The sequence below is a fragment of the Bacillus rossius genome, chromosome 15 (genome assembly GCF_032445375.1).
Source record: "Bacillus rossius redtenbacheri isolate Brsri chromosome 15, Brsri_v3, whole genome shotgun sequence".
In the NCBI taxonomy this organism is placed as follows: Eukaryota; Metazoa; Arthropoda; class Insecta; order Phasmatodea; family Bacillidae; genus Bacillus; species Bacillus rossius.
Window position 1 is genome coordinate 12,332,506 of NC_086342.1, and position 13,908 is coordinate 12,346,413.

Here is a 13,908-nt window from a genome sequence, read left to right on the forward strand (position 1 = left end):
TTTGTGCTGTCATCATTTTTGGGTGTTTTTTCGTTCTGTTAGTCCATTTTCTTTGTTTTTTTTTTTGTGTTGACCATATTCCTGTTGTGGAGTATTGTGTGGTGTTTATGTCCTGACATCAGCAATTTTTTGCTTAATTTGTGTTTTTGTAATTTGTGTTTTTAGTAGTTTTCTTCTACAGACCTACATGTGCATAGCAATGGCGTATGTCCAAAAGATTACATCAAGCTTCCTTAAAATAAAAATTGGCATTTTTTTACCCATAGTATTTTTATATTTTGTATTATTTTACATAATACATAAAGTAGGGACAAGTTTATATTGTGATTTGCGATAAAACTTAAATAACATTGAAAAGCTTGTCAAATACACTGCGTAGCACTGAGATGCGAAATAAATACAGTGTATAGCACCGTTTCGCAAGAAACGGAACTGTGTAACCACCTCTGTGGTGGAAACCAAATTTCACAAAGCCAAAGGAAAACTTTAATGTATTATAATATAGATACATATCTCTTAAAATCTGTTTTAGTGATATTTAACAAGATGGGTAGTAGGCCTATATAATTAAAATTACTTGTCGAAAATCAGGTCCAAAGCCGGTTTTTTTTTTCCGGAGTCGTTTCTAATAGTTTAAAATTTTCGGTTGTTTCGTGCTGCTGTTTGATATCTGCGTTTGATGGTGGCAAGCAACGTTTACGATTCAGGCAGCGAATTCTAGCGGTGGGCGCAGAAAGCATGTGCATGATTCGCATTCAGAAATGTTTGGTGTTTTAAAAACGACTGTTTTACTGATAAGTTTATTTATAACGCTGGGCATTATTTTAAAGAATTCTAAATACAATTGAATGTCTTAGTTTAATATAAAAATTTTTTTTTGCAAAATGAGCAACACGAGAACACGTGAATTTGTTCGTTACCGAGGTTAGATGTTCACACATCACTGGCGAGAACTGAAAGACTTGTTCACAATTTTATTTATTGACGTGATAAAGTCTAATAAATCGATGAACGTCGCGGCACGCACGAAAAAGTATCCCGTTACGCACATTGTCCCGTTACGCTGTGTCCCGTTACGCTCATTGTTCCGTTACGCTGTCGGCGAGTGCAGTAATAATAGGTTATGTTACAATTGACTAAAAAATTATGGTGATTCATATAATTGATGATAGATATTTGATTACAGTTTATTTACATGAAAACTTGTTCATAATTATATTTAAACTTTATAGCTAAACGCCAGTTTTTAAAATTAATTACAAGTCATCTACACGTGAACTGTTTCGTCGACTGTTTATAAAGTGAAGTGAAAAGTTAATGTGGTTTTCATTGCTTATTACAACAACAATTTCGGCAATAAAGGTTAATTATGTTTGCATTTTAAAAATCTGAACACTAGTATAATTTCATGTATTTATTCTTTTATTATTAAAATAGAAATGATTCAATTTTATTCATAAAAGTATGCAAACATTTCATCAATGTTTTGTTATGACGTTATCACGTTAAACTGTAGTCCGTAAACCGACTTTACAGATAACCAATTTATTTTTTGTTTGGATTTAACGCTCAAGTGAACCATCGAGTATTTCGTTTTGTTGTTAAAAGTGGATTAGTGAAGAGTGAAAGTTTCACTTCTTGGCACGTGTGGATGGTCACGCGCCTATTTTTATTTTTATTTATTTATCGTTTTTTTTCCCCTGCCTTTTCTCGACACGGGCTGTGATCGCTGTCAAAAAAACTTTTCGCTTCCGAGACAGCCCAATGGGAATCTGTGGTGGTGTTTGTTGGTTTGAAGGTGTTCGGCGAGAAAGAATTGTAAGAACTAGGGAATTGTGAGGGGGAAAGGGAATTGCGGATGTAATATTGACCAACCTTCCGAATCCTTCCAAGATTCCAATATATATATATAGTCACCCGACAGCGAAAATGATTCACTCCCGTTGTCGAAGAGGCATTCATTCGTGGACGCCAGGACATAAGTCTCCTATCTTCGTCCCCCCCTCCCTCCACCAACACAATCCCCGCGAAGAAAGGACGTAGCCATCTTCACCGCCGCACGGAAACATGAGCGGAAATTCTTCGCCCGGTCAGGGGCGCGTCTGTGCCGGTGGGACGAGGTGATAAGTGCGACGCTCGCTGGCGCTTCCAGCGCGATTATCGCCTCTCCGAACACTTGCGCGCGGTCTTTTTTCTCGTCCGCGCACGGGGCAACCGTGAGATTTTTAGCGGTAACCGTAAAGTTACATGTCGGGGAAAACGAACATGATGGTGTATTGCAAGTCTCTTGAGTTTTTTTTCAAGAGTGCGTACCGAGTGTTTCATGACTAAAAATTATTCTGAAAACACAAGTTTTAGCTTCTTTTTTTTCATACTCCTAAAAATACAGTTTGAAAATGAAATATGGAAACAGAACTACTCATTCGCCCTGCGCGTAATTATATATGTTTTCCGCAAACAGACACCACTCTAAAATCTTGGACAGTTTTTTTTAACAATTTTTTTTTTAACTTCACACATCGTTTATGTGTGCCCGGGTAGGCGGGGGCCCAGCCACTATGCTGTATTTCTAATTTGCAACTATTCATCTCAATTGTTTTGCATGTAGAAGCATAAATCATACCCTTTAGGCCTTCCATGCCTTGTTATAACGACATATTTTGACGTGACAACGTCTAATAAATCGATGAACGCCGACTGCACGCACGAAAAAGTGTCCCGTTACGCACATTGTCCCGTTGTGATGTGTCCCGTTACGCTCATTGTACGCTTGCGCCGCATCTATCTCTCTTCCACTCGATTTGACTTTTTCGACGCACATTAAACTTGAAACACTCCCATTCGTTTCCTACTTTTCCTATCATTGTCCTATCCTTAACAGAAGAACACAGATTGGAAGAAGTTAAATAGCAAACATGTATAAAAGTTTTAGTTAAAATAATATCTTCGTTAAAGTAATAAACATATTTGAATTAATGAGTGCAAATAAAAGTAAATTTATCAATTAAATTGTAGATTTTATTTCACTCCTTCTTTGTATCCATACAAAATAGTGATAATTCAATAAAATGATTCTATTTTATTCATAAAAGTATGCAATCATTTCATCAATGTTTTGTTATGACGTTGTCCGGGAGATGAGATGTTACACATAAAAATAAAATACACACATACCTTTCCCATTGATGCGGCTATTATTCTTCCGGTTAAATGCGGGTTCCTTCGAGGACAATATTTCTGGCCTACGGACGTATCGAGGAGGGAAGAAGCCGCTTACATTCGTGAACAATGGAGCGATGTATGTGAACCGCGATGGCGAAGAAAGGGGATGGATTTCTGGCCAAGGGAAGATTTATTGACTCGTGGAGGGCAATAACAACCAGCTGGATTTATTGATTTTGTACTGAGGGGCCCTTCCGACCCCTCTCCGCAGATTCCACCCCCTAACCCCCCCCCCCCCCTTTTGAAAAGTGCGGTACGTTTTGACCTTCCCCTCCCGCTTTTTTTTCTGATGAAGTTTTTTTCCGGGTTTTCCCACTTCCTCGCCATTACAACATTCCACCACTGCTGTAAAATCGGCGCATGATGTGTGAACGTAATTATCAAAATTATTTTAAAATAATATTGACTATCAAATAAAGTTGTCAGAAACGGCCTTTTCACCAAAAACAATGTTTTTTTTTTTGTCAGATATTTCATTCAATTTCCGTGATGCTTGATAATGCATTACATAATATTTGCAACAGATTAAAAGTTATTCTCTATTTCTACCCAGCTGTATTGCAAAGTTTCCATGCCATTATAGACCTATACACTTTCAAATAAATCGGATTATATTCTAATGTAGACGTTAAGCATATTTAATTCCATTTGCTGGGTATATCATGTGAAATAAAATGCGCTTTTTTTAGTTATTATTGTAAATTGAATCTTGATTACGATTCAGTATGTAAAAAAATATGTCTGTGGTAATTAGAATTCCTCGAGAGAGAGTATTCGTTTGGTTGCGAATTTTTTGTTTGTAACCACCAAATAATCCAATCCAAGGAATATGTACTTTTTTTCGTTTTTGTTTTTATTTTAGCAAAAATTGCTTTAATGTTGTTATAGTGATTAAACTTCATGTTTCCAGATCTAAAAAACAATATTTATTTTTTAGCGCTGCTTAAAATCTAGCTTTGCATGTAGCCTATGTAAACCTGATTTTTGTTATGGAAACATACGAAGTACAAACGTAATGTCATTATTGTGTATATACTTTGAGAACGCATTTTGCTTCCTTTCCTTAGGTCTCGCTGATAAAAATAAACCTTTTTCTAAAACATAATCTAATCATTGTTAACTTATATACGAAAAAATGGGGATTAAAAATACGTTCTAAAATTATTTTTTTATACGGATATGTGTGCTCCATGACAGCGTTTGTCCTGTAATGCTTTCGATTGAATTCGAAAAATTCCGTTATGATTTTCAAAAAGGAATTCGCTGGAGGTGGAACATTACTAGTTATTTTTATTTTTCCGTGAAATGCTTTTTTTTTTGTAACTGAGTCTAGCATTAAGGCCAAAAAAATGTATGTTTCTAGTGCACATTATTCTATTCAACTAACTTTTTTTAAAAACAACAGAGACCTTATAAAATGCGTATGTGAGCTGCGTGTGCGGCGTGAGCTGTAGGCATGCGCGCGAAATTCAAATTTGCGTACTTTTAAATGGGTGACTAAGGCTATGTAGGTAAGAAGTAAGAAGGTTGGCGTGTGCGATCTTTTCCACGTTAATACTTGAAGTCGAAATGAGAACATGATCCCACCCCCCTTTTCCTATCTGCATAGCCAAAAGCTTTGATTGGTCTCTGTGGGCGTTGTGAATGGCCTTGGATCCGAAACACTAGGCCTTCAGCAATTGAAGATGGCTGTAACGAAGCATGCCGAAACGTCGGTTCACGCCCATCACCTCCGCGGACTGGGCCTCAGCCCAGAAGCCAAGAATCAGTCATTTACTCTGGCCGCGAAAGCCTACGATGTAATCAATAATGTGGTAAAACATTTTAAATATGTATTTTATTATACGGTAGCTAAAGAACCCCCGCTTCGCTTCATAAGTATACAGGCAATCATATAATATTTATATGGCGAACGTGAAGAAAATTAAACGATGATGCCCGAGGTCAAGTTCCTGATATCAGTGGCTATGGTCGGCTTGCTTTTAGGAGTCTAAAGCCGTTTTTTAGGAATTGACATATTTCAGGAATAAAATGGGAAATTTTACTTCGAAACAGGAATTTTTCCCTGGAAACAGAGAAATTTTTAGGGATTCTGAGTAATTTTTGAGGAATTTTGAGGAAATTTTGCACCAAAATGGCCGCCGTGACGTCATAATCCAAGATGGCGGACACTATCCTCAATCCTCGCACCGACACCAGGCGCCGGACATACCAAAGTGTACTACTTATGTATTTATAACTGTAAGCACATTATTTACGTCATCTGTATTATATATGTGTGTGTGTGTGTGTGTGTCTATATATAACCACGCCTGCAAGCTTGTGTCAATTTCGTTTCTATACTATGGGTTGATAATTATTATTTTTATTTTGCTAATTATACCGCCTGTATGTGAAATGTGTAAGCCTACATTCAAACATCCAAACCTTTTGTAAAATTTGATGTTATATGCATCAACTGACGAATTTAAAAGCAAGGACAAGTTTTAATGCTAGCCTCAAATTGTTTTGACCAACTACAAAAAAATATATGATATTTTGTGTTAAATACGCGTTTTAATTTCAAATAGGCTACCTACCGCACCAGAACTCATGTTTACCAATGCTAATCACGAGGATTTTATTACTGTTGGATTGAGCGTAATGTGATTTTATTACTGATAGCGCCCTTTTAGAGAATTTATTTCTTTTTTTTTTATTGTTGTGTGGTTCTCGAATGCTTTACGTTTATCAACTTTTATGTCCATGTATGCACTAGGTGAGGTCGTTTGTTTTACCGTGGAAACGAGCATCGGATGTGAAAATCTAATTAGAGCGATATCACTAATGAGGGGTAATTATCTCTGAACTAGTACGGCTGACTACACATACGGAGAAAAAAAAAAGCTAGTTAACGTGTTCTCAACAACCTGCCATTACACCTTTTATTTTATGTTTTTATCTTTTCTTTTGGGACCCCGTTTAAAACTTTGATTACATCAGGCGAGTTTACTAACTAATCGTAGGCGAAAGAAATAAAAACGCCTAGCGCCTGTTAGCGCTCAGCTAGTGTTCATTTCGCAGAATGAATGACACTAAACATTCTCGTAAGAGGGTTTGCCACGAAGTTTTTAATAGTTATACTTCTTTAGGTGAAATAAAAAAAGATGGAGAGTGAATGTTTACGATGTGCGCGCAATATCCATCTAAATTTTCACAAGATGAAAAAAAAAAGTCTGCATGCAAAAATAAAGGATATAGGTAGATTTAGAAATTATATATGTGCCTTTAAATCGTCAATTTTAGTAATTGACATTGAATACTGTTCTATATCATTAAAAACGTTTATATATTGTGAATATTAGTGATAAAAATAGTGTTTATAAAAAATTTCAAACGTATTTATATAAGTGAGATTAGGTTATACCTACTTTACTATAGTTTATGAAAATATGATGAGAATGAAATTTTATGACGCGCGCGCAGCATACAACAAAAATTGACAGGATAAAATAGGATACATACAAAAAAAAATTATACTTATATACCGGTCATAATGTCTGCTAGTATGTTCTATCTGGTGGTACAGATGAATGGCCAACAATGAGGTAGATACAATCAGCATTTGTAATACCTTTAAGGTGACTTGCTGTTGAAACCACGCGCATAACATTCCTAAAACTATCTGCAAAGAAAGTAATATGTTCTGTTCAAACAGTGAAAGATAAAAGAGGCTAATTCCTGGAACTTCCTTTTTGCTCACTTTCTAGCCAAGTGTAGATGAAAATGTTAGGTTAGGTAAGATTATGTTAATTTTATTTGGTTTAGGTTAGGTTAAGTAAATTCTTATTGGTTAGGTTAGGTTAATTTTATTTGGTTCAGTTAGATTATGTACGTGTAAATAATGTAGAAAAAGGAAATAAATAATGATAATTAATAACAATTTAACTGTTTTCTTAGGGTAGGCCATGGAGAAATTCAATTTCTTCTTTTACCCACGTATTATACATGTTACACATGTTGCAGTATCTACGAAACCATGTTTTTTTTTTTAAATTAAACATAACATTTGTACAAACTACTAATATTATAAACGCGAAAGTTTGTAAGTATGGATGGATGTTTGTTACTCTTTCACGTGAAAACTACTGAATCGATTTGAATGAAATTTGACCTACAGCTAGCTTATAACCTGGATTAACACATAGGCCCCATATTAATATGAAATTCCATCCCTAAGGGAGTGAAAAAGTGATAATTTCATTTTATAACAGAAAAAATCATAGGTCATAGACATACAAATAGTGAGTCAGTGTCATTTCTCTATGACTGACACACGATCATACACATAGTAATGTCTGGCAAATTAATATTTTTCTCCTTGGTGAGACCAGTCCGCTTAGTGGAGCTAGCAGCGGCAAGCTAAATAAAGGCGCTAATAACAGTTTTGTTCTTAACTTCGTCAATAGATAGAGTTGCCTTGAATTTTAAACGCACCATCGTTTGATGCGTTTGTTATGTCTTTAATTTTCGTTTGTTTGTGCTGTATGCGTTCCTATACCATTCATCTGATTGCTATGAAATTTTGGTGATTTGTTATGCGCATGCCCGTTAAGTTTACTGAGATGGTATAACTATTTTTCAAGAGTTGGAGCACGAATCATGTCAAAAAATGTGTTTATTTCATTTTATATAGCGGCACTTCGTCTGTTTTTGTTGTATAAGTGCGCACGCATGACACAATTTATTTAAATATAAAAGAGAGACAGAGATAGAGTGATATATATATAGAGTGAGATAGAGACGGAGAGATAAGTTGAGATAGAGCGAGGTATAGAGAATGAAATGGGTTAGATAAAGAGATATACCTAAGAATTATATAGCTATATAGAGACTTATATATAGAAGATATATAGTGGGAAGTATATACGTAGATATAAAGAGATAAATAGAGATAGAGAGATACATAGATGTATATAGATGTAGATAGAGATAAATATATATAGAGATGGATATATGATTAGTATATGTGGAACTACTTCAAACATATTACAAAACAAAACTGAATGAGGCATTGCAATGCAAGCCGAGCATTAGCTAGATAATGGAATCTTTTCAATATTAGTAATCTCTTATTTTTCAGCTTTTTTCTATATTGCTTTATGAAGTCTAGATTATATACAGACCAGGTAAATAACTATAAACTGTCAGAACAACGTCTGTCGGGATCTGAAAGTGATAAAAATTAATTTTCACACTTGACATTCAAATTAAGAAGACGATTTCTAACTACACCCTGTGTTCAGCCCGGGCAACGCCGGGTATTGCAGCTAGTCTGGGATAATTACGAAATAAATTTTGGGAAAAATCGGTCCAGCAGTTTTCGAAAAGTTTACTCATCGCCAAACAGACAACCTCTCACGCGCTCGTTTTCACGTAGGCCGATGAGTGTTTTTTTTTTTTTTTTTTTTTTCCCCTCTCCTACCCAACTCACTTCACTCCCAGAATCCCTCGCGTTTCAGCGGTGGGTGTTCGGGCTCCTGCGACGAGTGACGTCAATAATTAAGGCCTAATTCCGCGTTGCGTCCGCCGCGGCCACATTGTCAGGGTGGCTTTGGTTGTAGACTGAGAAGGGGGGAGGGGGAGAGAGGTTCCGCGACGTAATGAGGTTGTTATGATGATATCCGGCGCGACGAGAGAGGAGCAAATCCGGGGGATAAATTAATAGCTGATAATTGCGGCCGTGGCATCACTCTTGGGGGGGGGGGAAGATGGGGGTTTTTGGTGTCAAGAAAAGGGGGGGGGGGATGTAGAGAGTAATAAATGCGATCGGTGAAGCGGCGTTCCGTCGGGCTCAAAATATTTCACGTGCTTCAGAATAACCGGGGAGCTCGAGGGATAACGTCAGTGCAGAGACAGACGTGCTAGGCCCACGCCACTGCAACGAGGAAGATCGGACGTCCCGTGTTCTAGCGGTCGGCGGTCGAAGCGAACATCGCGGTTGACTTAAAACGCACTTTAGCAAACGAAAAAAATTGTTTGTCTGTAAAGTCGGTTTACGGACGATAGTTTTAACGTGACAACGTTCATAACAAAACATTGATGAAATTATTGCATACTTTTATGAATAAAATTTAATCATTTTTATTGAATTATCACTATTTTGTATGGATGCAAAGAAGGGGTGAAATTAAATCTACAATTTAATTGGTAAATTTACTTTTATTTGCACTCATTAATTCAAATATGTTTATTACTTTAACGAAGAGATTATTTTAACTATAACTTTTATACATGTTTGCTATTTAACTTCTTCCAATCTCTGTTATTCTGTTAAGGATAGGACGATGATAGGAAAAGTAGGAAACGAATGGGAGTGTTTTAAGTTTAATGTGCCTCGAAAAAGTCAAATCGATGGTTGTTCCAATCGAGTGGAAGAGAGATAGATGCGGCGCAAGCGTACAATGAGCGTAACGGGACACAGCTTAACGGGACAATGTGCGTAACGGGACACTTTTTCGTGCGTGCAGCCGGCGTTCATCAATTTATTAGACGTTCTCACGTCAAAAAAAAAAAATAATGTGCAGTTTAAAATTTAAAGGGGCGTTACAGCATCGGGAAACACTTTAGAACAAAAGTCGTATTAATTTTTGTTTTCCGTTGAGTTTGTCGGTCGAATTCTGACTCACCTGTAATTGGACCTCACATTAAAGTTAACGCATCCCCTCGAACCCATACGTAACGACATCTATGTTTTTTTTTTTTTTTTTTTTTTTTCAGAGGCGATGAAACGCTTTTACCGGGATTTCTTGCTAACTTGATCTGCTGCGCTTCCGATCCCAGGGTATATATCACTATACTATTTTACTTTTTTTTTAGAAGTTCTTCCTTTCCGATTCAACAAAAGTTTCCTGAACGCGCTAGGTTATTCATCACGTCGCCCGGAATGCCATCGACGGTCCGATGATTACGGTAATGGATCCAAACGGTTACGCTTCTGGTTTCGACTGCTGTTGTGATCGAATTACGAAAGAATAAATAAAAACCATGCACAATGCATGCGTATCCTCATGCACACACACACACACACATTCATTCGTGTTTTTTTTTTCGAAGCATTTATTTCGTACTATCTGTAGCCGCAACTTTGCTAACGAGGACAGAATGTTTTATACATACAAGGGTTTTACACAGCAAAATTTACAACATAGAACTACTATAATCCATTTCAAATTTAAAAAATATATATATATTTTTATTACGTTTAAGTATTTGTCAAGTTAAGTATGGATAGAACATAAAATGTGTTTATTTTCACACACGCAGTATGCATAGTAATAATAATAAAGTGAAGTTATTAACGCGTTTTAATGCTTTACAGAAAGCAGTTTTTGGGCTATAACTGTGATCATATATTCAGGACACTTTGAAATATCAAAATAAAAAATTAAATTCTAAATAAATGGGGTTAGTATCAGTGGCGTAGCGTGGGTGGGGCGGAGGGGGCGGCCCGCCCCGGGCGGCAGCCCGCGGGGGCGGGTCGCCGGTGAAGCGGGTTGAGATCTGATCTATGATTCATTCATTACATGTGTCAGACACACTATAATGTTCCATTTTTATCTAAAATTTTGCGCACCAACTATTTTTTAATCACTGACAGAGCTCTTTATAACGTTTGTTTGTTTACATACGAATGGCACTCCTTATTATGTTAATTACTCATACAAAATCTTTTGTTTCACGCGTCGGCCCGTGTCGATGCCTCTCTTTCGCACTCATTGAACTTAGTACTACGCATTGTACTGTAAAGTTTGACCTTAACCCAGGGCAAACCAAACAACTTCCGCAAACCGGGACACAGTAAAACTCATATATTGCCCCGTACCGCGAGCGCAGGTAAACCCAAAAAAATATTAAAACCCAAACTAATAGCAGGCTTAAAAAATACTAATAAGGTTGCGAACAGTGAGAGGAGGCAGCAAGTTAAAAAGACGCAAAATTTATATGACAACATTTAATATATATATATTTTATATATATATATATATATATATATATATATATATATATATATATATCATAAAATCGTTTCATCACAAATCGGTGCATCCATCATAAAATACATACCCTATTACTACTTATAAAAAATAGCTATATAATAATACTAAAAAAATACTTTAACAATTCCCCCGAAAAATTATAATTTGATCATATACTTCGGAGCTCCGAAAATTAAATATAATTACCAAAAAGGCATTAAAAATATATAAGAACATAACTCCGCTAGACTATAAACTTGGCTAAATTGTCGATTGAACAAGAATTGGCTGCTAATATTGATTTTGACAAAGTTATTTCTGACTTCGCTGCTCATAAGGCCCGTAGAATCCGCTTGTAAAAACGCTCATCCTATTTTAACTTCAATAAAAGGTACCTCATTGCATGTGAAATTTAATTTTAACTAAGCACCTATAGAATGGGGGCGGCAAAATGGGTTTCCCGCCCCAGGCGCCGAGATGGCACGCTACGCCACTGGTTAGTATTTAGTATCTAAAAAACTTTTTTTGGTTGAATTATTAAGTGCATACAGACGAAAAAAATATGTTTAACTTTTAGGTATCTAGTTTGCTAACAGCAAAAATATGAAATAATGCAATGATTAAAAAATCGCACACCGACATTTCGAAATTATTGATTTGTATTAATGTGATTTATCTCTTCGGTTTGGAATTCTCACAGAGATTTTACACCAACCTCAGCGCTTCTGAAATCCAAAACACTTATGCAAAAATATAAGGTCGTAACTTTTAAACTTGACCATGGTTTGATCTCAGTCAAGGCTATCAAAGTAATCATCATGCTTCCAATATATAATTTCATTTTTCCATAACTTTCTTCGAACTCGACTAAGTAAAAATTTCGCAACGCAAGTGAATCAAATAAACAAAAATCTCTTACACGAGATACATAAAATATAATTTATGTCTAGCTTTGTAAAGAGTTTTACGATTAATCTAAATATGTTGCCAAGGCACTTGTCTTATCCTTTATTCTGAAAAGGTTTAAATATATTTGTTATAATAATTCATCCCCAATTTTTTTTTGTTACACAATGCAAAATAAGAAATAGTAGATATTCCCAAAGTTAAATTTGTAATAACTTAACTATGTATTTTATACTTAAAGTAATTAAATTATTTACAAGACATATAAGGTTAAAACTAAATAAATTAGCATAGCGTGGTTTCAATCCACGGACCTTAAGTTTTTTGGCTGCGCAATTCTGCTTACTGTAATTAATAAACATTTACGGTATTTTTTTCATGCCTGTTAATTCGTTCTGTTGAACTTTGGAAAAATGTCTCATTTTAAGGAAGGCTGCATTTCACGATAATTCCACAGAGTAGAGTCTTTATTAAAAGGACTAATTCTAAATTCCGAGAGTATATTTTTGGGTTTCTCGCTGTTTTTTTCCCTTTTGTGATTATGTAAAACAGTATAGGGATATGAAAAGAATATACATATCTGGATGACGATGTTAATTTCCAGTAGTATTTTAACATTTTAAATTTATTTTCCGCCATGTTATAAAATATATATTGAAGTTTGTCACTAACCTTAAATAATGGAAATTATTTGAAATGCCATGCAAAAAATCATTGGAAGATCAATTAGAAATGCGCTCACATATATTTGTTTACGAATCCTGTAGACGATTTGTACCAGTTTTGATAACTGTCAAATTTGAGACAAGTTACGTGATACAGACTATAGTTATCCGAATAGATGTTTGCACAACGCATAAATCACATGTTATAAACCTGTTACGCCCACTCAGCATCCCTTCTCCCGTTAAAATTATATAAAAATTCTAAGAAAAGTTATATATTAGAAACAGAACGGCATTCGACAGCATAATCTTTAAATGGCTCTCGACGTTTTGATGAAACAAAAAAAAAAAGTAAGTATGTAATTTCAAGACTACAAAAGCATTTACTTTTAAAATATTTAAGACAAAAGTCACTACTATAATTTAAAATTTGTTGAGGTAATATAACTGTAACTACCTGGCGAAAATGATTATGCAACACTGGCGGCTACAGCTGTCATAATAACGTGTGTGAGTGAGCCGTAGATTACGAACCTGTCCTTTAAATTTAATTAAATCTGAAATCAGCACAAAAAATAATAATTTATTAAACTGGGCGAGTGAAGCCGAGCTCGAGGAAAATGAAAGTATGTACATAGTAGCAAACAGTTAAAAAAATATATATGTGTGTTTTAAAGTAATTGTTATTTATAACACACTAACCAAATTACCAAAGAATAACAATATTCAGCGAAAGGTATAAGCATTATGAGTAATGTGTGCAGTAGTATGTACTGTGTGGAGCATGTTATTCAAGAGCAGAGTGGCGCAGTGGAAGCGTGCTGGGCCCATAACCCAGAGGTCCGTGGATCGAAACCACGCTCTGCTATATCTTTTTAAATAAAATAATATTTTTATGTTGGCATTTATAATATTTGCTGATGAAGGTGAAAAATCAACGGACTGTTTAGTAGTATAAAATATATTTGTATAAAACAGGGGTGTCCGATTTTTTTTTTAGAAAATTATAAACCTTTAAAAAAATTGGTTGTCTGTAAAGTCGGTTTACGGACGATAGTTTAACGTGACAACGTCATAACAAAACTGATTAAATGATT

The 13,908-nt window shown here is 35.4% G+C and overlaps 1 non-coding gene across 1 annotated transcript; it reads left to right on the top strand.

Annotated features, from left to right (window-relative positions):
• Positions 1 to 13,607: 13,607 nt before the first annotated feature.
• Positions 13,608 to 13,679, top strand: Trnam-cau (transfer RNA methionine (anticodon CAU)). The gene has a single exon. It is a non-coding gene; the product is annotated as a tRNA-Met (tRNA).
• Positions 13,680 to 13,908: the final 229 nt, after the last annotated feature.